Source organism: Rhinopithecus roxellana, chromosome 1 (assembly GCF_007565055.1).
Source record: "Rhinopithecus roxellana isolate Shanxi Qingling chromosome 1, ASM756505v1, whole genome shotgun sequence".
NCBI lineage: Eukaryota > Metazoa > Chordata > Mammalia > Primates > Cercopithecidae > Rhinopithecus > Rhinopithecus roxellana.
Window position 1 is genome coordinate 30070874 of NC_044549.1, and position 27558 is coordinate 30098431.

Consider the following 27558-nt stretch of genomic DNA (forward strand, 5'->3'; position numbering starts at 1 on the left):
GGCTGGGTGTGATGGCTCACGCCTGTAATCCCAGGACTTTGGTTGGCTCAGGCAGGCGGATCACTTGAGGTCAGGAGTTTGAGACCAGCCTGGCTAACATGGTGAAACCCCGTCCCTACTAAAAATACAAAAATTAGCCTGGCGTGATGGCGCACGCCTGTCATCTCTGCTACTCAGGAGGCAGGAGAATTGCTTGAACCTGGGAGGAAGAGATTGCAGTGAGCTGAGATTGTGCAATACTCCAACCTAGGTGAAAGAGCCAGACTCCCTCTCAAAACAAAACAAAACAAAAACAGTAATACATCTAGGAAATCCCCTAATATGCTTTCCTTTTTCTTCCGCTACTAGTGCCACGCTCTGAACCCCCAATTAATTGTGCTCCAGCAGGATCATTTCTCGGTTATTAGGTTTTCACTTTTTGACTCTCTTCCTATGCTAAGTGCCAAATGAATTGTGTCCTAGGGCCATCATTAGCACATATGAAATTTTGTATACATTTAAAAAAAAAAAACACTTTGGGACTGACAAACTGCAAAAAGACTTAAGCGCACCAATTAGAAAAAAGTTGCCACTTCCTCCAGGCTGTTGCAATTTGTGAGTGAGGTCACAGAGCTTGGCAAATGGCTCCTGAGCTTTATTTCAGCCCAATTCTTGGCCTTTCTCAAGTCCCTCTCTGAGAGACTACAATCTGTACAACCACTGGGGCAGCCCTGTGTCCCTAGTTTATTTTATTTTATTTTTATTTTGAGACAGAGTCTCGCCCTGTCGCCCAGGCTGGAGTGCAGTGGCGCGGTCTCGGCTCACTGCAAGCTCCGCCTCCCGGGTTCAGGCCATTCTCCTGCCTCAGCCGCCCGAGTAGCTGGAACTACAGGCGCCCGCCACCTCGCCCGGCAAATTTTTTGTATTTTTAGTAGAGACGGGGTTTCACCGTGTTAGCCAGGATGGTCTCGATCTCCTGACCTCGTGATCCGCCCGCCTGGGCCTCCCAAAGTGCTGGGATTACAGGCGTGAGCCACTGCACCCGGCTCTAGTTTATTTCAAGTTTGTTAAACAGATTCAAATGCTTTTTTAAAAATCCATTTTATGGCCGGCCACAATGGCTAACGCCTGTAATCCCAGCACTTTGGGAGGCTGAGGCGGGCAGATCATGAGGTCAGGAGATCGAGAGCATCCTGGCTAATACGGTGAAACCCCGTCTCTACTAAAAATACAAAAACAATTAGCCGGGCGTGGTGGTGGCACCTGTAGTCCCAGCTACTTAGGAGGTTGGGGCAGGAGAATGGTGTGAACCCGGGAGGTGGAGCTTGCAGTGAGCTGAGATGGTACCACTGCACTCAAGGCTGGGCGACAGAGGGAGACTCCATCTAAAACAAACAAACAAACAAAAAATCCATTTTATTATTATTATTATTATTTTTTTTTTTTTTTGAGACGGAGTCTCGCTCTGTCACCCAGGCTGGAGTGCTGTGGCCGGATCTCAGCTCACTGCAAGCTCCGCCTCCTGGGTTCACGCCATTCTCCTGCCTCAGCCTCCCGGGTAGCTGGGACTACAGGCGCCGCCAAGTCGCCCGGCTAGTTTTTTGTAGTTTTTCGTAGAGACGGGGTTTCACGGTGTTAGCCAGGATGGTCGTGATCTCCTGACCTCGTGATCCGCCCGTCTCGGCCTCCCAAAGTGCGGGATTACAGGCTTGAGCCACCGCGCCCGGCCTATTATTATTTTTAATTGACACACAGTAATTACACATATTTATGGGGTACATTGTGATATTTTCATACATGTGTACAACATGTAATGATCAAATCAGGGTGATTATTATAGTATATTTACTGCCTCAAACATTTATCATTTCTTTGTTTTTGTTTTTGTTTTTAGAGACAGGGTCTCCGTCTGTTACCCAGGCTGAAGAGCAATGGGATGATCATAACTCACTGCAGCCTCAGACTCCTGGGCTCAAGTGATGCTCCCACCTCAGCCTCCCAAGTAGCTGGACCTATAGACATGCACCGTCATGCCTGGGTAATTTTTCAAATTTTTGTGGAAATGAGGTCTCACTATCAGTCCAGGCAGGTCTCAGATTCCCGGCCTCACACTATCCTTCTGTCTTAGCCTCCCAAAGCGCTGGGATTATAGGAATGTACCACCACACCTGGCCCTTATCATTTATTTGGGTTGCAAACATTCAAAATTCTCTCTTCCAGCTATTTAAAAATATATGATAAACTGTTGTTAATTATAGTCACCCTGCCCGGTGCGGTGTCCCTTGCCTGTCATCCTAGCACTTTGGGAGACTGAGGAGGGATAATATGATAGAGCCCAGGAGTTTGAGACCAGCCTGGGCAAAATAGTGAGACTTGGACTGCAGCAGCGCCATCACAGCTCACTGCAGCCTAGGCTCAAGCGATCCTCCCACCTCAGCCTTCCAACTAGCTAGGACTCCAGGTGCGTGTCCCGCAAATTTGTTTGCCCATTTTTAATTGCGATTTTTTTTTCTCTTGAGTATTTTGGGTCCTTGTATATTCTAGATATTAGTCCCCTCTTTTTTTTTTTAAGATGGAGTTGCACTCTTGTTGCCCCGGCTGGAGTACAATGGTGCGATCTCGGCTCACCACAACCTCCGCCTCCCGGATTCAAGCGATTCTCCTGCCTCAGCCTCCTGAGTAGCTGGGATTACAAGCGCCTGCCACCACACCCAGCTAACTTTGTATTTTTAATAGAGATGGGATTTCTCCAAGTTGGTCAGGCTTGTCTCGAACTCCTGACTTCAGGTGATTTGCCCACCTTGGCCTCCCAAACTGCTGGGATTACACGCCAGAGCCACCACGCCTGGCCTATTTAGTCCCTTTTTTTGGATAAATTTTGGGTTGTTTCCTGTGCTTTTGAGATCCTATCCATAAAATCTTTGCCCAAACCAGTGTCCTGAAGCAATTCTCTTATGTTTTCTTCCAGTAGTTTTATAATTTCAGTTCTTACATTTAAGCCTTCAATCTATTTAGAGTCAGTTTTTATATAGGGTGACAGATGGCGGTCTAGTGTCATTCTGCCGCATATGCATATCCGGTTTTCCCAGCACCATTTATCGAAGACTGTCCGTTTCCCAGTGTGTGTTCTTGTCACCTTTGTCAAAAGCCAACTGGCTATAAATATGTGGATTAATTCAAGGTTATCTATTCTGTTCTGTTGTTCTATATCTGTTTTTATGCCAGACCATGCTGTTTTGGTTACTATAACTTCTATTTTCTTTTATCTGACAGGGTCTTGCTCTATCACCCAGGCTAGGGTGCAATGGCAAGATCTCAGCTCACTGCAACTTTCACCTCCCAAGTTCAAGCAGTTCTCCTGCCTCAGCCTCCCGAGTAGCTGGGATTACAGGTGCGCACCACCACACCTGGGTAATTTTTGTATTTTCAGTAGAGATGGGGTTTCACCATGTTCGCCAGCCTGGTCTTGAACTCCTGGCCTCCATTGGTCCGCCCGCCTCAGCCTGCCAGAGTGCTGGGATTCCAGGCATGACCCGCTGCACTCAGCCGACTATAGCTTTATTGTATATTTTGTTGATTTTATTTTATTTTATTTTTTTGAGACAGAGTCTTGCTCTCTTGCTCACCCTGGAGGGCAGTGGTGCGATCTTGGTTCGCTGCAACCTCCGCCTCCTGGGTTCAGGTGATTCTCCCACCTCAGCCTCCTGAGTAGCTGGGGCTACAGGCCTGCGCAACCATGCCTGGCTAATTTTTGTATTTTTAGTAGAGATGGGCTTTTGCTATGTTGGCCAGGGAGGTCTTGTATGTTGATTTTGTATCCCACAACTTACTGAATTTGTGTATCAGCTCTAAGAGTTTTTTGGTGACATCTTTAGGTTTTTCCAAATATAAGATCATTTCCAAATCATATATGATTGAAAATTACAACAGTGCAATTTCCTTATTCCTGACAGTTTCCCGTCTCATTTCCAAATGGTCTTGTATTTGACTGGGGCAGTTTGACTTCCTCCTTTCCAATTTGGACACCCTTAAATTTTTCCTCTTGCCTAATTGCTCCAGCTAGGATTTCTTTATGTGCTTTTTTTTTTTTTTTTTTTTTTTTTTTTTTTTTTTTTTTGAGACGGAGTCTCGCTCTGTCGCCTGGGCTGGAGTGCAGTGGCCGGTTCTCAGCTCACTGCAAGCTCTGCCTCCCAGGTTTACGCCATTCTCCTGCCTCAGCCTCCGGAGTAGCTGGGACTACAGGCGCACGCCACCTCGCCCGGCAAATTTTTTGTATTTGTGGTAGAGACGGGGTTTCACCGTGTTAGCCAGGATGGTCTCGATCTCCTGACCTCAAGATCCGCCCGTCTCGGCCTCCCAAAGTGCTGGTATTACAGGCTTGAGCCACCACGCCCGGCTCTTTATGTGCTTTTGAAGCCAAGATATATTACTGTGTATTTATCAACATTCAAGGAGTGTTGTAGAGGACATTGGTAAGTTTCCCAAAGTGTGTTTTTCACCAAGACAACTTTTAGTGTCTGTAGATTGATTAGTGTTGATTTCCCAAGTCATTTGCTGGTACATTGCTGGGGAAGAGAGGCAGTTGTGAGACTGCAGGCCCTAATGAACCGATTTCAGTTGAAAACAGGCTGGCTCTGAACTATTCTTTGTGATCATAAGAACCCACTGAAATATAATGACCTACTTTGAAGTAAAGGAAGGAGCACACAAAGATTTAGGTAAGATGCAGTGACTGAGATAATTTTTTCAGTTCCCTCCGTCAGCATCCTTACTTCCTTCTCCCTGTTACCAGTCAAGCGCTAATGAATCTACTTCCTAAATGTTTCTCAGGGCTGATTCTTCGTTTTCACCCTCTAGGACTATCTGCATTCAGGATCTCATTTCATCTCACCTGCATCATTGTGGTAGCTTCCTTATTGATGCTTTTGTCTTCATCTGGTCTCTCCTTTCAAATCATCCTCCACATGAGCCTGGCTGTGGAAGGCTGTTCTGCCCATCTCTAGGGAACACAGCTCTGGTGTGAATGGCACCCCCTGGAGTTCTTTCATTTCTTGTATCCCAACAACTTGGGGAACAGAAAACATGAGTACATGAGGCTTTTTTACATAGATAATCATCCCAAGGAATTTATGAGTGAGAGTTTCTAAAAGCAGGCTAATTTAATTCTGCAGGATGTTTGCACTTTTGCTCAAAAGCCTTAACTCTTGTTAAATATAATTCATTTTCCTGTGGCTTTAAATTTTACCCAGCTCTGAAATAAGGTGGCTTTTATGATAACAATTGCTTTCCTCCTGAGCTTGAAGCACAGCCATGCATAGAACAGTAAGACTAACTTAAATGAGAATGATTACTAAATAACTGTGGCTTCAAAGAGAAGATAGGTAATAATACTTTGCATTCACACAAGCCTGCCTTTCATCTGAGTATCTCAAAGGAAAGCAAAATGTAGCTGATGTTATGTTATGGTTGAAAATTACAACTGTGCAATTTCCTTATTCCTGTTTCCCCTCTCAAATATTATACTGAGTTAAAGCATCTCTAGAATTCAATGTGTATTGATTTTGAACACAGGCTTTTTCTCTCTTGTTTTCTACCCCTTTAACATCAACCACAAGTTGCAAAGGCATCAGTGAACCACATGCTTTTGTGGTTTTGAAGCATTTACTGTCATTGGAGAAAAATACAATAATAAAGGATAGAAGAAGTTCTTACTCAGCTGTTCTAAACTTACGGTGGAAAAATAAAGAGATGAAGATAGAGACAGAATATTCTCTGCACCCCCAGAATCAATTCATTCATGGTACTAACAAACACTTCAAGAATGTGCCAGAGAACTGGCCTGATTCACTTTACTGAAAGGCAAGATTCACAAGGTATGCTTAGTGGTATAAATGGTAACTGTTTCCATTAAGGCCCTGAATTACAATACTGGGAATGTTCTGAATATTGATAGATCTAGAAATCCCAGAAGTGTATTGGTAGGGACCCTCTTTACATACTTCCTCTTGTGAGGTTGTAAACTTTTTTTTGGAGACGGGATTTCTCCAAGTTCGTCAGGCTGGTCTAGAACTCCCGACCTCAGGTGATCTGCCCGCCTCAGTCTCCCAAAGTGCTGGGATTACAGCCGTGAGCCACTGCACCCAGCCCATAAATCTTTCTTTTTTTTTTTTTTTTTTTTGAGACGAAGTCTCGCTCTGTCACCCAGGCTGGAGTGTAGTGGCCGGATCTCAGCTCACTGCAAGCTCTGCCTCCCGGGTTTACACCATTCTCCTGCCTCGGCCTCCCGAGTAGCTGGGACTACAGGCGCCCGCCACCTCGCCCGGCTAGTTTTTTGTATTTTTTTAGTAGAGAAGGGGTTTCACTGGGTTAGCCAGGATGGTCTCGATCTCCTGACCTTGTGATCCGCCCATCTCGGCCTCCCAAAGTGCTGGGATTATAGGCTTGAGCCACCACGCCCGGCTAAATCTTTCATCTTTTACTAAAACTAAAGATTTTTTTTTGGAGAGGAACAATTCCGAGTTCTTAACCTAATTTTTTTTTGAGGCCCTGCATTTGCAGGGCTACTAAAATATAAAATAAATAAGTAAAACAGGCATATCATATCTCTTTATAGGCACATCTTTTTTTTTTTTTTTGAGACAAGAATCTTGCTCTGTTGCCCAGGCTGGAGTGCAGTGGCAAGAGCTCGGTTCACTGCAACCTCCACCTCCCAGGTTCAAGCGATTCTCCAGCCTCAGCCTCCCGAGTAGCTGGGATTACAGGTGTGCACCACCACATCTGGCTAATTTTTGTGTTTAGCCACTGCACCTGGCCAGCACATCCATTTTTGACCCTTAACATATGGGAAGTTAAACAACTAGCCTGTAAATCTTTAAATAGATAGGAAAAGAAAAACTTTTTTTTTTTTTTTTTTTTTTTTTTTTTTTTGAGACGGAGTCTCGCTCTGTCACCCAGACTGGAGTGCAGTGGCCAGATCTCAGCTCACTGCAAGCTCCGCCTCCCGGGTTCACGCCATTCTCCTGCCTCAGCCTCCCGAGTAGCTGGGACTACAGGCGCCACCACCTCGCCCGGCTAGTTTTTTGTCTTTTTAGTAGAGACGGGGTTTCACCGTGTTAGCCAGGATGGTCTCGATCACCTGACCTCGTGATCCGCCCGTCTCGGCCTCCCAAAGTGCTGGGATTACAGGCTTGAGCCACCGCGCCCGGCCGAAAAACTTTTTTTGATGGTTCATCACTCACAGAAAAAAATTACCCAGACAAAAGATAAATAATATGTTTTTCCCCACCACGGTGAATAAAATTATCAAGAAAAGTAACACCACAGCCTGCCACAAAGAGACCCAGGCTTCACATTCTCAAACAGCCTCACATTGAGATATTTAAAATTATCTCCAGGCTGGGCATGGTGGCTCATGCCTGTAATTCCAGCACTTTGCCATGCCCAGCTAATTTTTACGTTTTTAGTAGAGACGGGATTTCACCATGTTGGCCAGGATGGTCTCAATCGCTTGACCTCATGATCCGCCTGCCTTGGCCTCCCAAAGTGCTGGGATTACAGGTGTGAGCCATCACTCCCGGCTGGGGTACTCATTCTTTCTAGGCAAATGTTCACTGGTAACCAATTTATAATTGTAATTAAATAATTTAATTTGTTGCGGGGCACGGTGGCTCACGCCTGTAATCCCAGCACTTTGTGAGGCCAACGCGGGCTGATCACAAGGTCAGGAGATCGAGACCATCCTGGCTAACACGGTGAAACCTCGTTTGTACTAAAAATACAAAAAACTTAGCCTGGCGTGGTGGCGGGCACCTGTAGTCCCAGCTACTCAGGAGGCTGAGGCAGGAGAATGGCATGAACCCCGGAAGCCGAGCTTGCAGTGAGCCGAGATTGAGCCACTACACTCCAGCCTGGGTGACAGAGCAAGACTCTGTCTCAAAACAAATAAAAAATAAAATAAAATAAAATAAAATAAAATAAAATAAAATAGTACAAAAGTTAGCTGGGTATGGTGGTGCGTGCCTGTAATCCCAGCTTCTTGGGCGGTTGAGGCACGAGAATCACTTGAACCAAGGAGGTGGAGGTTGCAGTGAGCTGAGATGGCTCCACTGCCCTCCAGCCTGGTGACAGAAAGAGACTCTGTCTCAAAAAAAAAAAAAAAAGGAAAAAAAAAAAAGGCCAGGCACGATGGCTCAATCCTGTAATCCCAGCAGTTTGGGAGGCCAAAGCAGGCGGATCACCCGAGGTTGGGAGTTCGAGACCACCCTGACCAACATGGAGAAACCCCGTCACTAGTAAAAATAAAATATTGGCTGGGTGCAGTGGCTCATGCCTGTAATCCCAGCACTTTGGGAGGCTTAGGCGGGCGGATCACCTGAGGTCGGGAGTTCGAGACCAGCCTGAGCAACACGGAGAAACCCTGTCTCTACTAAAAATACAAAATTAGCCGGGCGTGGTGTAACGTGCCTGTAATCCCAGCTACTAGGGAGGCTGAGGCAGGAGAATGGCTTGAACCTGGGAGGCAGAGGTTGTGGTGAGCCAAGATCGCGCCATTGCACTCCAGCCTGGGCAACAAGATCGAAACTTCATCTGAGGAAAAAAAAAAAAGAAAATATAAATAGTTGCAGTTTGAAATAGTGAAAAACTTAAAATAACCCAAATATCCAATTATCCAGCCATAAAAAACTGCATGGGTCAATCTGTGGTCCCTTAATACAATCCGATTCTCTCCAGCCACTAAATGAAATGGAGCAGTGTCTTATCACATAGCAAAGAAAGCTTAGGCATATGTGTATATATATGTGTGTGTGTGTATGTGTGTGTGTGTGTATATATATATATGTGTATATATATATATGTATATATACATATATATACATATATATATATATACACTTTTTTTTTTTTTAGTTGTAGTCTCACGGTCACCCAGGCTGTAGTGCAGTGGCATGATCTCAGCTCACTGCAACCTTTGCCTCCTGGGTTCAAGCAATTCTCCAGGCTCCACCTCTCGAGTAGCTGGGATTACAGGCCCCCACCACCATGCCTGACTAATTTTTGTATTTCTAGTAGAGACGGGGTTTCATCATGTTAGCCAGGCTGCTCTCAAAACTCCTGACCTGATCTGCCCACCTTGGCCTCCCAAAGTTCTGGATTACAGGCTTGAGCCACCACAACCAGCCTAGCTTTCGTATATTTTGAAGTTAAAAAAAATTTCTGAGCAATGTGTATGCTATGAGACATTTTTGATACAGTAATAATGTGAAGAACAGGAGAAGAAATTGTTGGGCATGCCATTTTCTATGTCAGACATTTCTGTAATATTTGAACTTTTTAGCGTGCATTATTATTTTTTAAAATTTAATTTTATTCTGTGTTAAGTTCTGGGATACATGTGTGTGCAGGACATGCAGTTTGTTAGTTACATAGGTAAATGTGTGCCATGGTGGTTTGCTGCACCTATCAACTTATCAGCTAGATATTAAGCCCCGTATGCCTTAGCTATCTGCATTATCATTATCATTATTGTTATTATCATTTTTTTTTGAGACAGAGTCTCACTCTGTTGCCCAGGCTGGAGTGCAATGGCGCGATATCGGCTCAGTGCAACCTCTGTCTCCCGGGTTCAAGAAATTATCCCACCTCAGCCTCCCAAGTAGCTGGGATTACAGGAGCCCGCAACCACGCCTGGCTAATTTTTGTATTTTTAGGAGAGACAGCGTTTCATAATGTTGGCCAGGCTGGTCTTGAACTCCTGACCTCAGGTGATTCACCTACCTCAGCCTCCCAAAGTGCTGGGATTATAGGAGTGAGCCACCGCGTCCGGTCCTGCATTATTTTTATAATTAGAAAAAAACATGGCCGGGCGCGGTGGCTCAAGCCTGTAATCCCAGCACTTTGGGAGGCCGAGACGGGCGGATCACAAGGTCAGGAGTTTGAGACCATCCTGGCTAACACGGTGAAACCCCGTCTCTACTAAAAATACAAAAACTAGCCAGGCGAAGTGGCGGGTGCCTGTAGTCCCAGCTACTCGGGAGGCTGAGGCAGGAGAATGGCATAAACCCGGGAGGCGGAGCTTGCAGTGAGCTGAGATCCGGCCACTGCACTCCAGTCCGGGCGACAGAGCGAGACACCGCCTCAAAAAAAAAAAAAAAAAGAAAGAAAAAAACATTAAAAATAATTAGCCACTCTTGGCCAGGTGAGCTGAGATTGTGCCACTGCACTCTAGCCTGGTGACAGAGTGAGGCTCCATCTCAAAAAGAAAAAAAAAGAATTAGCCATCCTTTCCCGTGTTAACAGATTTTTTTTTTTTTTTTTTTTTTTGAGACGGAGTCTTGCTCTGCTGCCCAGGCTGGAGTGCAGTGGCCGGCTCTCAGCTCACTGCAAGCTCCGCCTCCTGGGTTCACGCCATTCTCCTGTCTCAGCCTCCCGAGTAGCTGGGACTACAGGCGCCCGCCTCGTCGCCCGGCTAGTTTTTTGTATTTTTTAGTAGAGACGGGGTTTCACCGTATTAGCCAGGATGGTCTCGATCTCCTGACCTCATGATCCGCCCGTCTCGGCCTCCCAAAGTGCTGGGATTACAGGCTTGAGCCACCGCGCCCGGCCTTTTTTTTTTTTTTTTTAAGACGGAGTCTCATTCTGTCACCCATGCTGGAGTGCAGTGGTGTCATCTCAGTTCACTGAAATCTCCGCCTCCGGGATTCAAGCAATTCTCCTGCCTCAACCTCCCGAGTAGCTGGGACTACAGGATGCACTCCAGCACGCCTGGCCAATTTTTGTATTTGTAGTAGAGACGGGGGTTTCACCATGTTGGCCAGGCTGGTCTCGAACTCCTGACCTCATGATCTGCCCACCTCAGCCTCCCAAAGTACTGGGATTACAGGCGTGAGCCACCGTGCCTGGCCAAAGATTGTATTTTTAATAATAGCATTTCTTGGCCTAGAAGTATTTTAAGCAACTGACATTCAAACTATACTGAAAAGGGACTTAATTTGTTATTTACAGGATTAATGATTGTGCATCAGGCTGAAAGAGATTCCCATTTTTCTTCTGAGGATGGATTTAGATCAACCAGAAGAAAGAAAAACATAACTTCCCAACTCATCATGCAATGTGTCTAAATGGAGCAGAGAGACCCTCATTTTATTAAAGGTGAGAGGGTCAGGGTATCCTTAGAAAGAGGTGCAACTTGTTAACTTTGTGTTCAGTGTTGCCATACCTGGGGACGTTCTTAGGTTCCTCTGCCCTTCTTTTTGTTGTTTTTGAGACAGGGTCTCGCTCTCTCTCCCAGGCTAGAGTGCAGTGGCACAATCTCAACTCACTGCAGCCTGGGCGAGTGACCTCCTAGAATCAAGTGATCCCCCTGCCTCAGCCTCTCATGTAACTGGGACCACAAGCGTGTGCCACCGTACCCAGCTAATTTTTTGTATTTTTTGTAGAGACGGGGTCGCAGTTTGTTGCCCAGGCTGCTCTCGAACTCCTGGGGTCAAGCAATCCTCCCACCTTAGTCTCCCAAAGTGCTGGGATTATAGGCATGAGCCACCATGCCTGGCCCTCTGATCTTCTTTACTCAGTAACACAGGTGGCACCTCAGGAGCCAAAGATCTTATCCATAGGGACACTCTTCCCAGGAACCTCGCTGTGAACCCTGATGCTGATCTGAGCCCTAGTACTTGCTTCCTACTCGACCATCAAATCCTGATTTTTGATTGATTTCCTCTAGTTGTGCTCTTTGCATGGGAACTGGGTAAATAATACACTTATTCCAGGCAGATATAGATAATTATAACAGTTAACATTTGTTGAGCACATATGTACTAAGCAGTATATTTACATTATCACATTAATTCTCATGATTTTGCCTGTTTTATAGATGAGAAAACTGATGGTCAGAAGATTGCTCAGTGTCATACAGTTAATAAGAGATGAATTAAGATTCCAACACAGATGTTTCTTTTTCAGAAACGTGAGATGTTAACCCCTAAGTCAGTGTTATCAAAATGTGAATCCTGACCAGGAACATCAACATCACCTGGAAATTTGTTAGAAATGCAAATTCTCCAGACCTACTGAATAAGATACTTTGAGACACAGAAAGCTGTTTTTAAACAAGGCCTGAAGGTGATTTTAGTGCAGGCTGATGCCCTAAATTACAGAGTTGTGTTGTGTAATTAAACTTTCTGAGATGGTGGAAATTTTTTTTCCACTTTTATTCTGGGTTCAGAGCTACATGTGCAGGTTTGTAATATAGGTAAATTACGTGTCACAGGGGTTTGGTTCACAGATTGTTTCATCACTCAGGTAATCAGCATAGTTCCCAATAGGTAGTTTTTTGATCCTTACCCTTCTCCTGCCCCCCACCCTCAAGTAGGCCCCATGTCTGTCATTCCCTTCTTTGTGTCCTGGAAAGGTTTCACACTCTCTGCTGTCCAGTAAGGTACCTACTAGCCACATGTGATTACTGAGCATCTGAAATACAGCTAGTGTGACTGAGAAACTAAATTTTAAATTTTATTTAATTTTTTTTAAATGTTATTATTTGAGACAGATCTTGCTCTATCACCCAGGGTGGTGTGCAGTGGCGTGAACCTGGCTCACTGCAGCCTCAACCTCTTGGATTCAAGGGATCCTCCTGCCTCAGCCACCCAAGTAGCTGGAACTATTCCTGGGTTCAAGCGATCATCCTATCTTGGCTTCCTAAAGTCCTGGGATATAGGTATGAGCCACCGAGCTCAACCTTTATTTAATGTCAATTAAAATCTAAATAACCACATATGTTCAGTGGCGTCCATGTTTAGATGGCACAGCTATTGTCTCCTTAACATCCTTGACTGCGGTTCCTGTTTTAGATCATCCCTCGTCTCTAAGGAGAACTACTAATGTAGGCAATTAGCAGCAATTATAGCAGGATAGTGTCAGAAAACCATTGGAATTGGTGCAGTCTTGTGTGGGGCACATTATCTAGGGAGCTTCCCATTTTGTCTATGTATGGAATTGGTTTTAAAGAGAATAGATAAGACCGTTTGTCTTAGTCAGTTTGTGCTGCTATAACAAGATACCACAGACTGGATAATCTATAAACAATAGACATTTATTTCTCATAGATCTGTAGGCAGAGAAGTCCAAGGTCAAGGCGTCAGCTGATGAGGCCCCAGTCTCTCAACTTCTAAGATGGTGCTTTGTTGCTGCATCCCCTGGAAGGGAGGAACCCTCTGTCTTCACAAAGCAGAAGGGACAGAAAGGGTAAAAAGGGGTCAAACTCCCTCCATCAGGGCAGAGTCCAAATGACCTAAACACCTCCCAAAATGCCCTACCTCCCAATACTGTTGCTTTGGTAATTAAGTTACCAAGACATGAATTTTGGGGGACACGTTCAGACCACAGCACCATTCAACCAACATGACCTTTATATTAGGCTAAGTAATACCGAAAGTAGTAATTAGGATGTTTACACAGATTGATTACCCTGTATAGACAGTGAACAATAGCTCTGATGCACAATAGAGATGAAATTCACAAATACTGTCCTAGAGATGACTTTGGTAAAAGGTCATAAAAAACCTTATAAAATGAATTTTTTTTCTCTTTTTTTTTGAGACGCAGTCTTGCTCTGTCACCCAGGTTGGAGGGCAGTGGCGCGATCTCAGCTCACTGCAAGCTCCGCCTCTTGGGTTCATGCCATTCTCCTGCCTCAGCCTCCTGAGTAGCTGGAACTACAGGCATCCACCACCACACCCGGCTAATTTTTTTGTATTTTTAGTAGAGATGGGATTTCACCATATTAGCCAGGATGGTCTCGATCTCCTGACCTCATGATCTGCCCACCTCGGCCTCCCAAAGTGCTGGGATTACAGGTGTGAGCCACCACACCCGGCCTATGAAATGCATTTTTTAAGCATGTTAGAATATTCAGGTATGATACCTCATTTGATGTGATTCAGAGGCAATTTTCAGACAGATGTCCAAAGGAGAGAGAGACTCAGCTAGTGGACATAAGCATTCTTGACACTACAGTGAAGCAGATATTAAGAATATTAAATCCCTTCTGCTCACATGGGGAAGTTCATTAGCAGGAGCCAGGGGTCAATTCCAACAAACATATATTGACTCCTATGGGCCAACACTGATGAGAATTTAATGATAGCACAGTTGTGTTCCTGGCAGATGCATGATGAGAGTTGTGCTTTAGGAAAATTACTTTGATCAGGGGCTATTGTGGGACTTCTTGCTAGGGACAGAGAAAACCAGAATGAGGTGGTTGTTGGTGGGACTGGAAAGGCAAGTTATATGAAGCATTGCAAAGTTAGAATCTCAGGGGAACTTACAAGATATGGGAATTAAACTTTGTTATAATAATGAGGTTTAAATTTGAGTACTAGGAATTGGTGCTATTATTCACATCGCATTAGAACAAAAGAGATACGGAAGAGAGGAAGATGTACTGTGATTCCTCCCTTCTTGGTTTTTGCGGAGCACCTCATATAGCTTGCATAGTTTTTATTCTACAAAATAATGCTTTGCTGGATTGGGAGTTCCTAGATTACAAGGACTACATCTTATTTAACTTTATATTGCTAGCACTAGACTAAAGGCCTAGCACAGAGACATTGACTAAGTCATGAGTAAATGACTGAATAGATGAATAAAGAAAATGCTAGGGGCCGGGTGCGATGATTCACGTCTGTAATCCTAGCACTTTGGGAGGCCGAGGCAGGTGGATCAAAAGGTCAGGAGTTCAAGACCAGCCTGGCCAACATGGTGAAACCCTGTCTCTACTAAAAATACAAAAATCAGCCAGGCGTGGTGATGGGCACCTGTAATCCCAGCTGCTCAGGAGCCTGAGGCAGGAGAATCACTTGAACCTGGGAGGCAGAGGCTGCAGTAAGCTGAGATCGTACCATTGCACTCCAGCCTGGGCGACTGAACAAAACTTCATCTCAAAAAAAAAAAAAAAAAAAAAGGAAATGCTAAGGACTTGGCTTAGTTCTCTTAATTGCTGCCAAGCCTAAGTTTAGGTGTCTCCATAGGAGTCTTGCCATTGGCTCAGATAAGGAATATTGATGTCAAGTACATGTCACAGGTCTGGGTTTTGGTTGGTAAGTGGTAGTGGGTGGTAGTGTGGGTATGTGGTGTGAAGTAAGCAGACGGTATTGTGTGATGGATAGAAGAAAAGACATCTAAGTAGGTACATTTATTTATTTAATGTATTTATTTTAATCTTTTTTGTCTTTCTTTTTAAAAAAATATTTTTTGTAGAGATGCGATCTCACTAAGTTGCTCAGACTAGTCTCGAACTCCTGGGTTCAAGCGATCCTCCTGCCTTGGCCTCCCAAAGGGCTGAGATTACAAGTGGTACATTTATTTTTAGTATGCTCCTACTTCCCTTTCTATTACTATGATTAAATTTTGTTCCTCTATTTCCTAATTCTCAGATATCTATTCATTTATTAACTCAACTAATATGCATTTTCACCTAATGTGTACCAGGCATTGTGTAATGTGCTGGGATACAAAATCCAAAGAGCAATTTCTAGAGTGCAGGTTATCCTAGCCATGAGACTTGTGCTGTTCTGTTACAGTACATGTTAGCATGCCCAGTGAGTCTTTGATAGTCTCTTTGTTTTTTGGTGCAATATGGTATCCCATGTTCATCTTATATTGCATCATTTCTCTTTCAAATACTTCCCCTTACTTCAAAGAAATGCATAGTAAAGTTCATGCTATCTAAAAATGTCTTTTTTTCTGCTTCAAACATCTTTTTTTTTTTGAGACGGAGTCTCGCTCTGTCCCCCAGGCTGGAGTGCAGTGGCCGGATCTCAGCTCACTGCAAGCTCCGCCTCCCGGGTTCACGCCATTCTCCTGCCTCAGCCTCCCGAGTAGCTGGGACTACAGGCGCCCGCTACCTCGCCCGGCTAGTTTTTGTATTTTTTAGTAGAGACGGGGTTTCACTGTGTTAGCCAGGATGGTCTCGATCTCCTAACCTCGTGATCCGCCCGTCTCGGCCTCCCAAAGTGCTGGGATTACAGGCTTGAGCCACCGCGCCCGGCCTCAAACATCTTCTATTTCATAGGGAGAATGTTTCAAACTCAAAAAGTATTATCATTGGGTCTTAATTAGTTGTAAAATACGTATTTACTTTTTTAAGTTTAAAGGCATCTTGATAATTTTCCACGAGACTTAGCAAAATTCCAATATTGATATTTATTTATTTATTTATTTATTTTTTATTTTTTTTTTTTGAGACGGAGTCTCGCTCTGTCGCCCAGGCTGGAGTGCAGTGGCTGGATCTCAGCTCACTGCAAGCTCCGCCTCCCGGGTTTACGCCATTCTCCCGCCTCAGCCTCCCGAGTAGCTGGGACTACAGGCGCCTGCCACCTCGCCCGGCTAGTTTTTTTTTTGTATTTTTAGTAGAGACGGGATTTCACCGTGTTAGCCAGGATGGTCTCGATCTCCTGACCTCGTGATCCGCCCGTCTCGGCCTCCCAAAGTGCTGGGATTACAGGCTTGAGCCACCGCGCCCGGCCCCAATATTGATATTTAATATTTTAAAGTAAGTCTCTTTCTTAGTGATTCCAATATAAATCCATTATCTGCTTTGGATATAATAATCTATAGTATAAATTGGGTAAAAACCATATTTAAATGGCATATCTTCTAAAACACTGACTTTGCTTTGGGAAGCAATAATTTTGCAGTGGCATGATCTTGGCTCACTGCACCCTCCGCCTCCTGGGTTCAAGCAATTCTTCTGCCTCCACCTCCTGACTAGCTGGGACTACAGGCGCCTGCCACCACACCCAACTAATTTTTGTATTTTTAGTAGAGACAGGATTTCACCATGTTGGCCAGGCTAGTCTCAAACTCCTGACCTTGTGATCCGCCCACCTTGACCTCCCAAAGTGCTGGGATTATAGGCATGAGCCACCGAGCCTGGCCCTGGAAAGCAATAATTTTTTTTTTTTTTTTTTAGCACATTGCTAAACAAAGCAACAAAGCAGCCATTACAAATAAACTCTCCCTACTTTTTTGGTCCCTTATCATTCTTCTTGCTTGAGAAATAAATGTATCATGTTTTCCCACATGAGAATTTAATCTTTTTTTTTTTTTGGAAACATCTTGCTCTTTTGACCAGGCTGGAGTGCAGTGGTACAATCACAGTTCACTACAGTCCTAACCTCCCAGGCTCAAGTGATCCTCCTGCCTCAGCCTCTTGAGTAGCGGGGACTATAGGCACACATGCCACTGTGCCTGCTTGACATTTTTAGTTTTTGAGGAGACAGTCTCACAATGCTTCCCAGGCTGGTCTGGAACCCGTGGCTCAAAGATCCTCCTGCCTCAGCCTTCCAAAGTGCTGAGATTACAGGCGTGGAGCCGCTGATCCCAGCCTAGAGTTGTTTACTTTCTTTTCCACTCAGTTTTAACATTTGTATAGGAAAAATAGCTAATACTAAGGATGCTGTCTAAATAATTACTTGGAAAGTGATGAGCTTTTATAGAATATTTGATTTATAAACTTCAAAGATTATATAAATTAATAACATGAGTTAATGACATTGAAATACTTTTTTTTTGTCTTTTTTTTTTTTTTTTTTTTTTTTCCTTTTTGTGGAGAACGGGGTCTCGCTGTATTACCCAGGCAGGTCTCGAACTCCTGGGCTCAAGCTATCCTCCCGCCTCTGCCTCCCTGAGAGCTGGGATTACAGGTGTGAGCCACCGCGCCCGGCCTGAAATACTTTCAATAGGTTTTGGGCATTGGGAAAATGATTTTAAAATGAAAATACTTTCATCATTCATTAATGCTGGTACAGCATGACTTGCTCTTAGTTTGCACAAATAATGTATGTACATTCTTCAGAAAAGGTAACCATCTTTGCTAAAGCTCTTCGTGGTGCCTAGCTGAATTTAGAAGCTATAATCTCAGTTGATATAGTCAGCTTCAGAGCTGTCTTACCCTTACAGATGGAATGTCAATATTGCAACTGTGATGCTTTTATATCATGTGAGAAGAACAATAGAGTCCTGGGAGGCAAGTGCAGATGACCCCAAGGTCCTTGTGGACAAGGAAGTAAAAGCTAAGAAGAAATGGCACGTTTCTTAGAAAACATTTCAATATTGTTATTTATACAAGGATGCAGAGAACAGTGCAGCTGGATAATTAAATGGCGAGATCAGCACACAGATGGGTAAGAAAACACTGTTTTGCCAACTGGATAACATCTGGCACATTAGAGTCAACCTAAATACCTAACAAGCTAAACAAAAGTTCAAGTAGCAGACGATCTCTTTATCTTTCTGCAAGGAGCAGGAACATAGCAGCCAAAAATGAGTCATGTTAGATGTGGAAATCAGAGATACAGTTTAAAAAATAAAATCCTCCTTTAAACAGATATGGAATATGCAGCTGGAATTGTAGCAATCAGGAAAGAAAAAAAGGCAGTTTATAGAAAACCTATAAACTATTAACTCTATTGCAGTGGGTTACTATATAAAATACAGCAAATTTGTCTTCTGCTCAAGATTGCTATCATTTATCAGATTATCAGCAGTGCTTATAAGGCAAAACAAACAATGTTTTCAGAAGTAAAGCAGAGACATATATTGGTAATCAATTACAGGTCCATAACTCTAATAAAGCTTTTTTTGAGATCAACTTATAAAATGTTCTATCCATTATCAATATTTTTAAGATGACTTTCATGTCAGAATTTTTATTCTTGGCCTTTTCTCTATATTTTGCATCACCATGCCTGGGATAGCTTTCTGAGACAGTGAATCCAATCTGAGTTTTCGTCACAGTAACAGAAATTAAAATGGCATCAAAAATCCAATCTATTTTTTGTTATTTTCTGACTTTGGGAGAAAAAAACCCAAGTTGGCAATTCGACCTTCATAGTTGATGTTTCATTATTGAAGAAATGTAATTTTCTTTTTCTTTTTCTTTTTTTTTTTTGAGACGGAGTCTTGCTCTGTCACCCAGGCTGGAGTGCAGTGGCCGGATCTCAGCTCACTGCAACCTCCGCCTCCCGGGTTCTCACCATTCTCCCACCTCAGCCTCCCGAGTAGCTGGGACCACAGGCGCCCGCCACCTCGCCCGGCTAGTTTTTTGTATTTTTAGTGGAGACAGGGTTTCACCATGTTAGCCAGGATGGTCTCGATCTCCTGACCTCGTGATCCGCCCGTCTCGGCCTCCCAAAGTGCTGGGATTACAGGCTTGAGCCACCGCGCCCAGCCTTGTAATTTTCAAGTTTTTATTTTATTTTATTTGTTTATTTTTCTGATTCAGGGTCTCCTATTGCCGAGGCTCTCTGAGGAGGGAACATATAAATGGAGAACTGAATAAAAAGAAGGAGCCAATTACATAAAGAATGAGGCAAGAATATTCTAGACAGCAGACAGAGCTAGTACTAAGGTCCTAAGGCAGGAATAAATGTCATTAGGAACAAAGCATGGAAAATATGATGTGTGTGTGATGAAGTTACTGGTTGCATTAAATATGATGGCAATGACAGTACAAATGGTAGATAACTAACAAATCCTTAGGAGGGGAAATAAATTTAAAGTGTCCAAGAATGGTGCTGATGATTGCAATGTGGTCACAAAAATGAGCCAGACACATTTACAAAGGGCCAGATGTTACAGAATTAGTTAATTTAATTCCTGAATTATTTCCAGTGACTCCTGGCCTAGACTCAAAGCCATCATAAGAACATCATCAGAATAGACCCAAAGAGTAGAATATTTTTCTGCAGTTCGAACTTTAGGAAGAAGTCAGACTATAGCATTACCATTGTAAAAGACAATGACTTGGCCAGGTACAGTGGCTCACGCCTGTAATCCCAGCACTTTGGGAGGCCGAGGCAGGCGGATCACCTGAGGTAAGGAGTTCAAGACCAGTCTGGCCAACGTGGTGAAACCCCATCTCTACTAAAATTACAAAAATTAGCTGGGCGTGGTGGCGGGCGCCTGTAATCCCAGCTATTCGGGATGCTGAGGCAGAAGAATCGCTTGAACCCGGGAGGCACAGGTTGCAGTGAGCCGAGATCTCACCACTACATTGCAGCTTGGGTGACAAGAGCGAAACTCCGTCTCAAAAAAAAAAAAAAAAAAAGAAGGCAGTGGCCTATAACAAACCCAATCCTCACTCTCACCTCCACTTTTAAATCTCTCTTTTAAAAGCACTGTAAAACTATTTTTTACAATCTTTTAGTTCTTTTGCAGTATTGGCCAGTAAATATTACTATTTATCATCAGTAAGGGAAATAAATCTTAGACTTCCATCTCCTCCCAATTTAATACTTTTAAATAAGTTTTCAATGAAATTTGCATTTGCATGAAATTATTTATTCTACTCTGACCCTTCATGAGTAGTTTCAATGCTTTTGCTTACAAGCTGTCAAGCTGCAGATTTAAAATGATAACTACTTGTTGAGGCTCAAAGTTCAGAAAACCTAAACAGAATGAGATACTGTTTTCATAGTTCTCTTAAATAAGTAATGATAAATTATAGAAAGGCAATTTAAACTAAACATTTTGCAACAGTACACGGAAGAGGCTAAATCATTGTGTGATAATTTGGAGTGTCTCCCTTTTCCCTTACATGCAATCTACCCCAATGTCAGAAGTTTAACGTAAAAGAAATAACTTTATTAAGAGAAGGATAGCTGTCATAGACCCTTTCCTGCAACTTAGGAATCATGAGACCTGTGAACTCTTACTGCTCCGTAAGTCAGCCAAGGAAGTGACTTAAAAGGCTGGCAGGAAACACACGGGGGGCTCACTCACTGCTTGGTGAGACCTGGGAGAAATCAGGTCTTCAGAGATGCAAATTAACTGCAGAATACCAACTATTGTTCTATAGATTCAGTTTAAAGAAAAGGCTTTCCTGAATGCAAGACAAAATGGACTTTTGGTATGCTGGGACTGACAGAGAAGTTGAGTTCTTCTTTCTAGGCTTTCCGTATTGAAGGGAAATAGGCATTTTAGACTCAGGATCACACTTTAAGAATACTGTGTGTTGGCTGGGCGCGGCGGCTCAAGCCTGTAATCCCAGCACTTTGGGAGGCCGAGACGGGCGGATCATGAGGTCAGGAGATCGAGACCATCCTGGCTAACACGGTGAAACCCCGTCTCTACTAAAAAATACAAAAAACTAGCTGGGCGAGGTGGTGGCGCCTGTAGTCCCAGCTACTCAGGAGGCTGAGGCAGGAGATTGGCGGGAACCCGGGAGGCGGAGCTTGCAGTGAGCTGAGATCCGGCCACTGCACTCCAGCCTGGGTGACAGAGCAAGACTCCGTCTCAAAAAAAAAAAAAAAAAAGAATACTGTGTGTTTTGCAAGTTCTTCAGGATTGTTTTATTTGACATCTTGTTGTCTACTAATGAGAGCAGTTAACTCAACATTAAAGCCAGTATGTGTGTATTCAGGGCCAACCAGACTGCCTTTCTCAGTCCTGAGAATCCCTGGGGAGAGAAATACTTTTTCTAGTGACCAAAGAAAGGAAAACAAGGTGAGTCCGTGGGAACTGCTACAAGAAGACATAAAGGAAAATGGAGCATGGGCAATCAGCTGAGCATGAAAAACAGCTGCCCGTCACCTACTGTGGCTTTAGGGCAGCGGTTTTTGACCTTTGGAAGATAAGTGGCTTCCAGAATTTCCGATGCACAGGCTGCACCTCAGACCAATTATGCCATTACCCTAGGGTGACCCAGGTAACAGTTTTGCTTTTTAAAAAACAAATTAAGTTCCCAGGTGTTTCCATAATGCAGTCAAAGTTGAGTCCCCTCAAACTTTCAGGTGTTCATGAACCACCTGGGGATTTTATTAAAATGCAAATTCTGATTCAGTAGGTCTGGAGCAGGGCCTGAGTTCTGCATTTTCTTATTTATTTATTTATTTTTTTTTTTTCTTTCTTTCTTTGAGTTCTGCATTTTCAACTCAGCTCCCAGAAGCCAATTACTCTGCTGGGGTGGGGGAATCAAGGTGGGAACGGAGCAATGCAAACCCTTCAGTAGATATTAACTCTGACACAAGTAGATTCTGCATAATGATTTCAATGCCTACCATTAAGCCAGTGCTCGACATTTAAGTGGCAGGCATTTAAAAACATAAATCTTGAAAATCCCATTAAGTTTAGAGTATAATCTAAACACATTACTACTGTTTACAAGTCTTTCAATTTGACAAAGTCTCTGAACTCTCCCCCACTGCTTTCCTCTGGCTCACTCTTCTTCAGGGCACAGTTACTCTTGCTGCTTCTCATACATGCCAGACCCGTCTTCTCTTCATGGCCTTCAAACTTACTGCTCCTTGGAATTCTTGCTTAGATACCTCCCCTTCCATAACCTCATGGCTTGCTCCCTTTTCATTCAGCTCAAATGTCACCTCTTCAACCCTTCCCTGAGCACCCATTCTGGAGAGACCACCTTCCCTCTGCTTCTCTGTCTCCAAGCCCTCTCCCCACATGGCACTGATAGCTATTTGAAATTGGTCTGCTTATTTGTTTGCTTATTGACTAAAGGAAACAAAAAAATATTTTACACCAAATATTCTTATTTGACATATTTAAAGATGGCTATTTAGAGAGCCTGAAAACATAAGAATGGCTAAAAAGCTTTTCCTCTTCTCTCCCTCCCATAACCTGTCTTGCCATGCTCCAAGCCCCTCTTCTTTCTGTAACCTCAGGTGGTATAAAAGCATCAACTATCCGGCCCTTTCTTTTTTTTTCACTCTTGTTGCCCAGGCTGGAGTGGTGCAATGGCTCAATCTCGGCTCACCGCAACCTCCACCTCCTAGGTTCAAGCGATTCTCCTGCCTCAGCCTCCTGAGTAGCTGGGATTACAGGCATACACTACCGTGCCCGGCTAATTTTGTATTTTTAGTAAAGACAGGGTTTCTCTATATTGGTCAGGCTGGTCTCCAACTCCTGACCTCAGGTGATCTACCCACCTCAGCCTCCCAAAGTGCTGAGATTACAGGCGTGAGCCACCGCACCCAGCTTCTCTGGCCCTTTCTTTGAGTTTTTAAAATCTGTATTCCTCCCACGCATGTGAGGAGTGGAAAAATACTGAATATCAGAGGTCAGAAAAGTCAGGAAACTCCCCTTAATGCTAAAACAACAAGGTTATCTGGAAAGTCCCTAGCAGAGCAAGCGGCCGTTTGTGGTTTGGTCAAAGGGCGGGAACCAATGAACAACTGACTAATGTTTAACTTTAAATGTCAGCCAATTGTAAACCTACAACTGTAAAAATCCCCAGTGACTCTGTAACTTGCTGTAACTTGTTTGTGTCTGACTATAAAAGACGGCCGAACACTGAGCTCGGGGTCTCTCCCTAGGATCTGATACCTAGCTGGAGGGAACCAAGTTCGAACTCGAAATAAAGCGATCCCTGCCGCTTGGCTTTGTCTCTGGACTCCGGTGGTTGCTTTCGGGTCATCGCGGGTCTGGGCAATACAATGGTAAGGCCAGGCGTAGTGGCTCACGCCTGTAATCCCAGCACTTTGGGAGGCTGAAGCAGGTGGATCACGAGGTCAGGAGTTCAAGACCAGCCTGGCCAACATGGTGAAACCCTTTCTCTACTAAAATTACAAAAATAAGCTGAGCGTGGTGGCAGCTGCCTGTAATCTCAGCTACTCAGGAGGCTGAGGCAGAGAATTGCTTGAATCCGGGAGGCAGAGGTTACAGTGAGCCGAGATTGCACGCAACTGCCCTCCAGCCTGGGCGACAGATCAAGACTCTGTCTCAAAAAAAAAAAAGAGAGAGAGAAAATGAAACCAGGTGCAGTGGGTTTTCCCAAAGAAAGAGAGACAGAGAGAGAGGTTCAGAAATTGGCTCACATGACTGTGGACACTGACACGTCTAGAATCCATGGGGCAGGCCTCCTAGTTGGAAACTCAGGCTGAATTCTTTCTCTGCTGGAAAACTTCAGGGTTTTTTTGCTTTTCTTTGTTTTTTTTTTTTTTTTTTTTTGAGACGGAGTCTTGCTCTGCTGCCCAGGCTGGAGTGCAGTGGCTGGCTCTCAGCTCACTGCAAGCTCCGCCTCCCCGGTTCACGCCATTCTCCTGTCTCAGCCTCCCGAGTAGCTGGGACTACAGGCGCCCGCCTTGTCGCCCGGCTAGTTTTTTGTATTTTTTAGTAGAGACGGGGTTTCACCGTATTAGCCAGGATGGTCTCGATCTCCTGACCTCGTGATGCGCCCGTCTCGGCCTCCCAAAGTACTGGGATTACAGGCTTGAGCCACCGCGCCCCGCCTCTTTGTTTGTTTTGAGACGAAGCCTCGCTCTTGGCCCCCAGGCTGGAGTGCAATGGCGTGATCTCGGCTCACAGCAACCCCCGCCTCCTGGGTTTAAGTGATTCTCCTGCCTTAGCCTCCCAAGTAGCTGGGATTACAGGCGCCTGCCACCATGCCTGGCTAATTTTTTTTTTTTTTTTCAGTTGAGACGGGGTTTCACCATGTTGGCCAGACTGTTCTCATCCTCCTAACCTCAGGTGATCCACCACCTTGGACTCCCAAAGTGCCAGGATTACACCCGTGAGCCACCACGCCTGGCCAACTTCAGTTTTTTTGTTTGTTCGTTTTTGAGACAAGATCTCATTCTGTTGCCCAGGCTGGAGTGCAGTGGCACAAACATCGCTCATTTCAGCCTTGACCTTTTTGCTCAAGCAAACTTCCTGCCTCATTTTCCCAAGTAGCTGGGACTACAGGTGCAGGCCACCACATCTGGCTAATTTTTACAGTTTTTTTGGTAGAGATAGGGTCTCACCATGCTGCCCAGGCTAGACTCAAATTCCTGGGCTTAAGAGATCCTCCTGCCTCAGTCTCCCAGTGTTGAGATTACAGGCATGAGCCACCGTGTCCAACCAGGATCTTGTTGTTCTTAAGAACCGTATTGGCCGGGCGCGGTGGCTCAAGCCTGTAATCCCAGCACTTTGGGAGGCCGAGACGGGCGGATCACGAGGTCAGGAGATCGAGACCATCCTGGCTAATACGGTGAAACCCCGTCTCTACTAAAAAATACAAAAAACTAGCCGGGCGACGAGGCGGGCGCCTGTAGTCCCAGCTACTCGGGAGGCTGAGACAGGAGAATGGCGTGAACCCGGGAGGCCGAGCTTGCAGTGAGCTGAGAGCCGGCCACTGCACTCCAGCCTGGGCGGCAGAGCAAGACTCCGTCTCAAAAAAAAAAAAAAAAAGAACCGTATTTTTGGCCGGGCGCGGTGGCTCAAGCCTGTAATCCCAGCACTTTGGGAGGCCGAGACGGGCGGATCACAAGGTCAGGAGATCGAGGCCATCCTGGCTAACCCGGTGAAACCCCGTCTCTACTAAAAAATACAAAAAACTAGCCGGGTGAGGTGGTGGGCGCCTGTAGTCCCAGCTACTCGGGAGGCCGAGGCAGGAGAATGGTGTAAACCCGGGAGGCGGAGCTTGCAGTGAGCGGAGATCCAGCCACTGCACTCCAGCCTGGGTGACAGAGCAAGACTCCGTCTCAAAAAAAAAAAAAAAAAAAAAAAAAAAGAACCGTATTTTTGTTGTTGTTGTTGTTTTTAAGATGGAGTTTCACTCTGTCATGCAGGCTGGATTGCAGTGGTGCAATCACAACTCACTGCAACCTCCACCTCCCAGTTTCAAGCAATTCTCCTGCCTCAGGCTCCCAAGTACCTGGGATTACGGGCACCTGCTATCATGCCCGGCTAATTTTTGTGTTTTTAGTAGACACAGGGTTTCACTATGGTGGCCAGGCTGGTCTCAAACTCCTGACCTCAACCGATCCTCCCGTCTCAGCCTCCCAAAGTGCTAGGATTACAGGTGTGAGCCACTGCACCCAGCCTAGGAAACTTATTCTTTTTTTGAGACAGAATCTTACTCTGTTGCCCAGGCTGGAGTGCAGTGGCGTGATCTCAGCTCACTGCAACCTCTGCCTCCCGGGTTCAAGTGATCCTCCTGCCTCAGCCTCCCACATAGCTGGGATTACAGGCATGTGCCACCACGCCCAGCTAATTTTTGTATTTTTAGTAGAGTCGAGGTTCCACCATGTTGGCCAGGCTAGTCTCGAACTCCCGACCTCAGGTGATCCGCTCGCCTCAGGCTCCCAATATCCTGGGATTGCAGGTGTGAGCCACTTCTCCGGCCAGTAACCTTATTCTTAAAACCTTCATCTAGGCCAGGTGCGGTGGCTCACGGCTGTAATCCCAGCACTTTGGGAGGCCGAGGCGGGCGCATCACGAGGTCAGGAGATCGAGACCATCCTGGCTAACAGGGTGAAACCCCATCTCTCTTTTTTTTTTTTTTTTTTTTGAGATGGAGTCTTGCTCCGTCGCCCAGGCTGGAGTACAGTGGCGCGATCTCGGCTCACTGCAAGCTCCGCCTCCTGGGTTTACGCCATTCTCCTGCCTCAGCCTCCCGAGTAGCTGGGACTACAGGCGCCCGCCACATCGCCCGGCTAGTTTTTTTGTATTTTTTTAGTAGAGATGGGGTTTCACCGTGTTAGCCAGGATGGTCTCGATCTCCTGACCTCGTGATCCGCCCATCTCGGCCTCCCAGAGTGCTGGGATTACAGGCTTGAGCCACCGCGCCCGGCCGAAACCCCATCTCTACTGAAAAATAGAAAAACTTAACTAGGCGTGTGGCGGGCCCCTGTAGTCCCAGCTACTCAGGAGGCTGAGGCAGGAGAGTGGCGTGAACCCAGGAGGTGGAGCTTGCAGTGAGCCGAGACCTCCCCACTGCACTCCAGCCTGGGTGAGCGAGACTCCGTCTCAAAAAACAAAAAACAAAAAACAAAAAACAAAAAACTTCATCTAGGCCAGGCGAGTTGGATCACACCTGTAATCCTAGCACTTTGGGAGGCAGTGGCGGGCAGATCACAAGGTCAGAAGTTCGAGACCAGTCTGGCCAATATAGTGGACTCCATCTCTACTAAAAATACAAAAAAATTCGCCAGACGTGGTGGTGGGCACCTGTAGTCTCAGCTACTCAGGAGGCCAAGGCAGGAGAATCGCTTGAACCCAGGAGGTGGAGGTTGCAGTCAGCCGAGATTGTGCCACTGCACTCCAGCCTGGGTGACAGAGCGAGACTCTGTCTCATAAAGAAGAAGAAAAAAAGTGACTATGAAGAGAAAGGATTTGAGCAGGCAAGACTAGAAACCAGAAGAGTCAGGACATTGTTAGCAAAGTTCGGGAAAATGATTGAGAAGAGGGTGGTGGCTGTGGAGGTGAACATGGACAGCAGTGCATAGTTAGATTCCACTAAGCAAGGTCAGGCACAGGTTAGGTGGATGAGGTTGGAAGAGAGGAAAACTAAGTCAGAATTGAAACTCCTTGCCTGGCCTTCGACTGCAGGGTGCCAGGTACTCAAGGAATGTTTGAGGAAACTGAATTAATCTCCATCACATCCTATGAAGTAATAACAAAGAAATAATTTTTATTTTTATTTTTACTTTTGAGATGGGGTCTTGCTCTGTCGCCCAGGCTGGAGTGTAGTGGTATATCTCGGCTCACTGCAGCCTCTGCCTCCCGGGTTCAAGCAATTCTCCTACCTCAACCTTCTGAGTAGCTGGGATTACAGGGACATGCCACCAAGCCTGGCTAATTTTT

General features: G+C 45.1%; 1 long non-coding RNA gene across 1 annotated transcript in view; it reads left to right on the forward strand.

Moving 5' to 3' along the window:
- LOC104680576 overlaps window positions 1-27558 on the forward strand; it is a 65186-nt gene that overhangs the window by 6630 nt on the left and 30998 nt on the right. The window contains exon 2 of the long non-coding RNA XR_750474.1: window positions 1874-2017. This is a non-coding gene — a long non-coding RNA (uncharacterized LOC104680576). The remainder of the gene's footprint in view (window positions 1-1873; window positions 2018-27558) is intronic.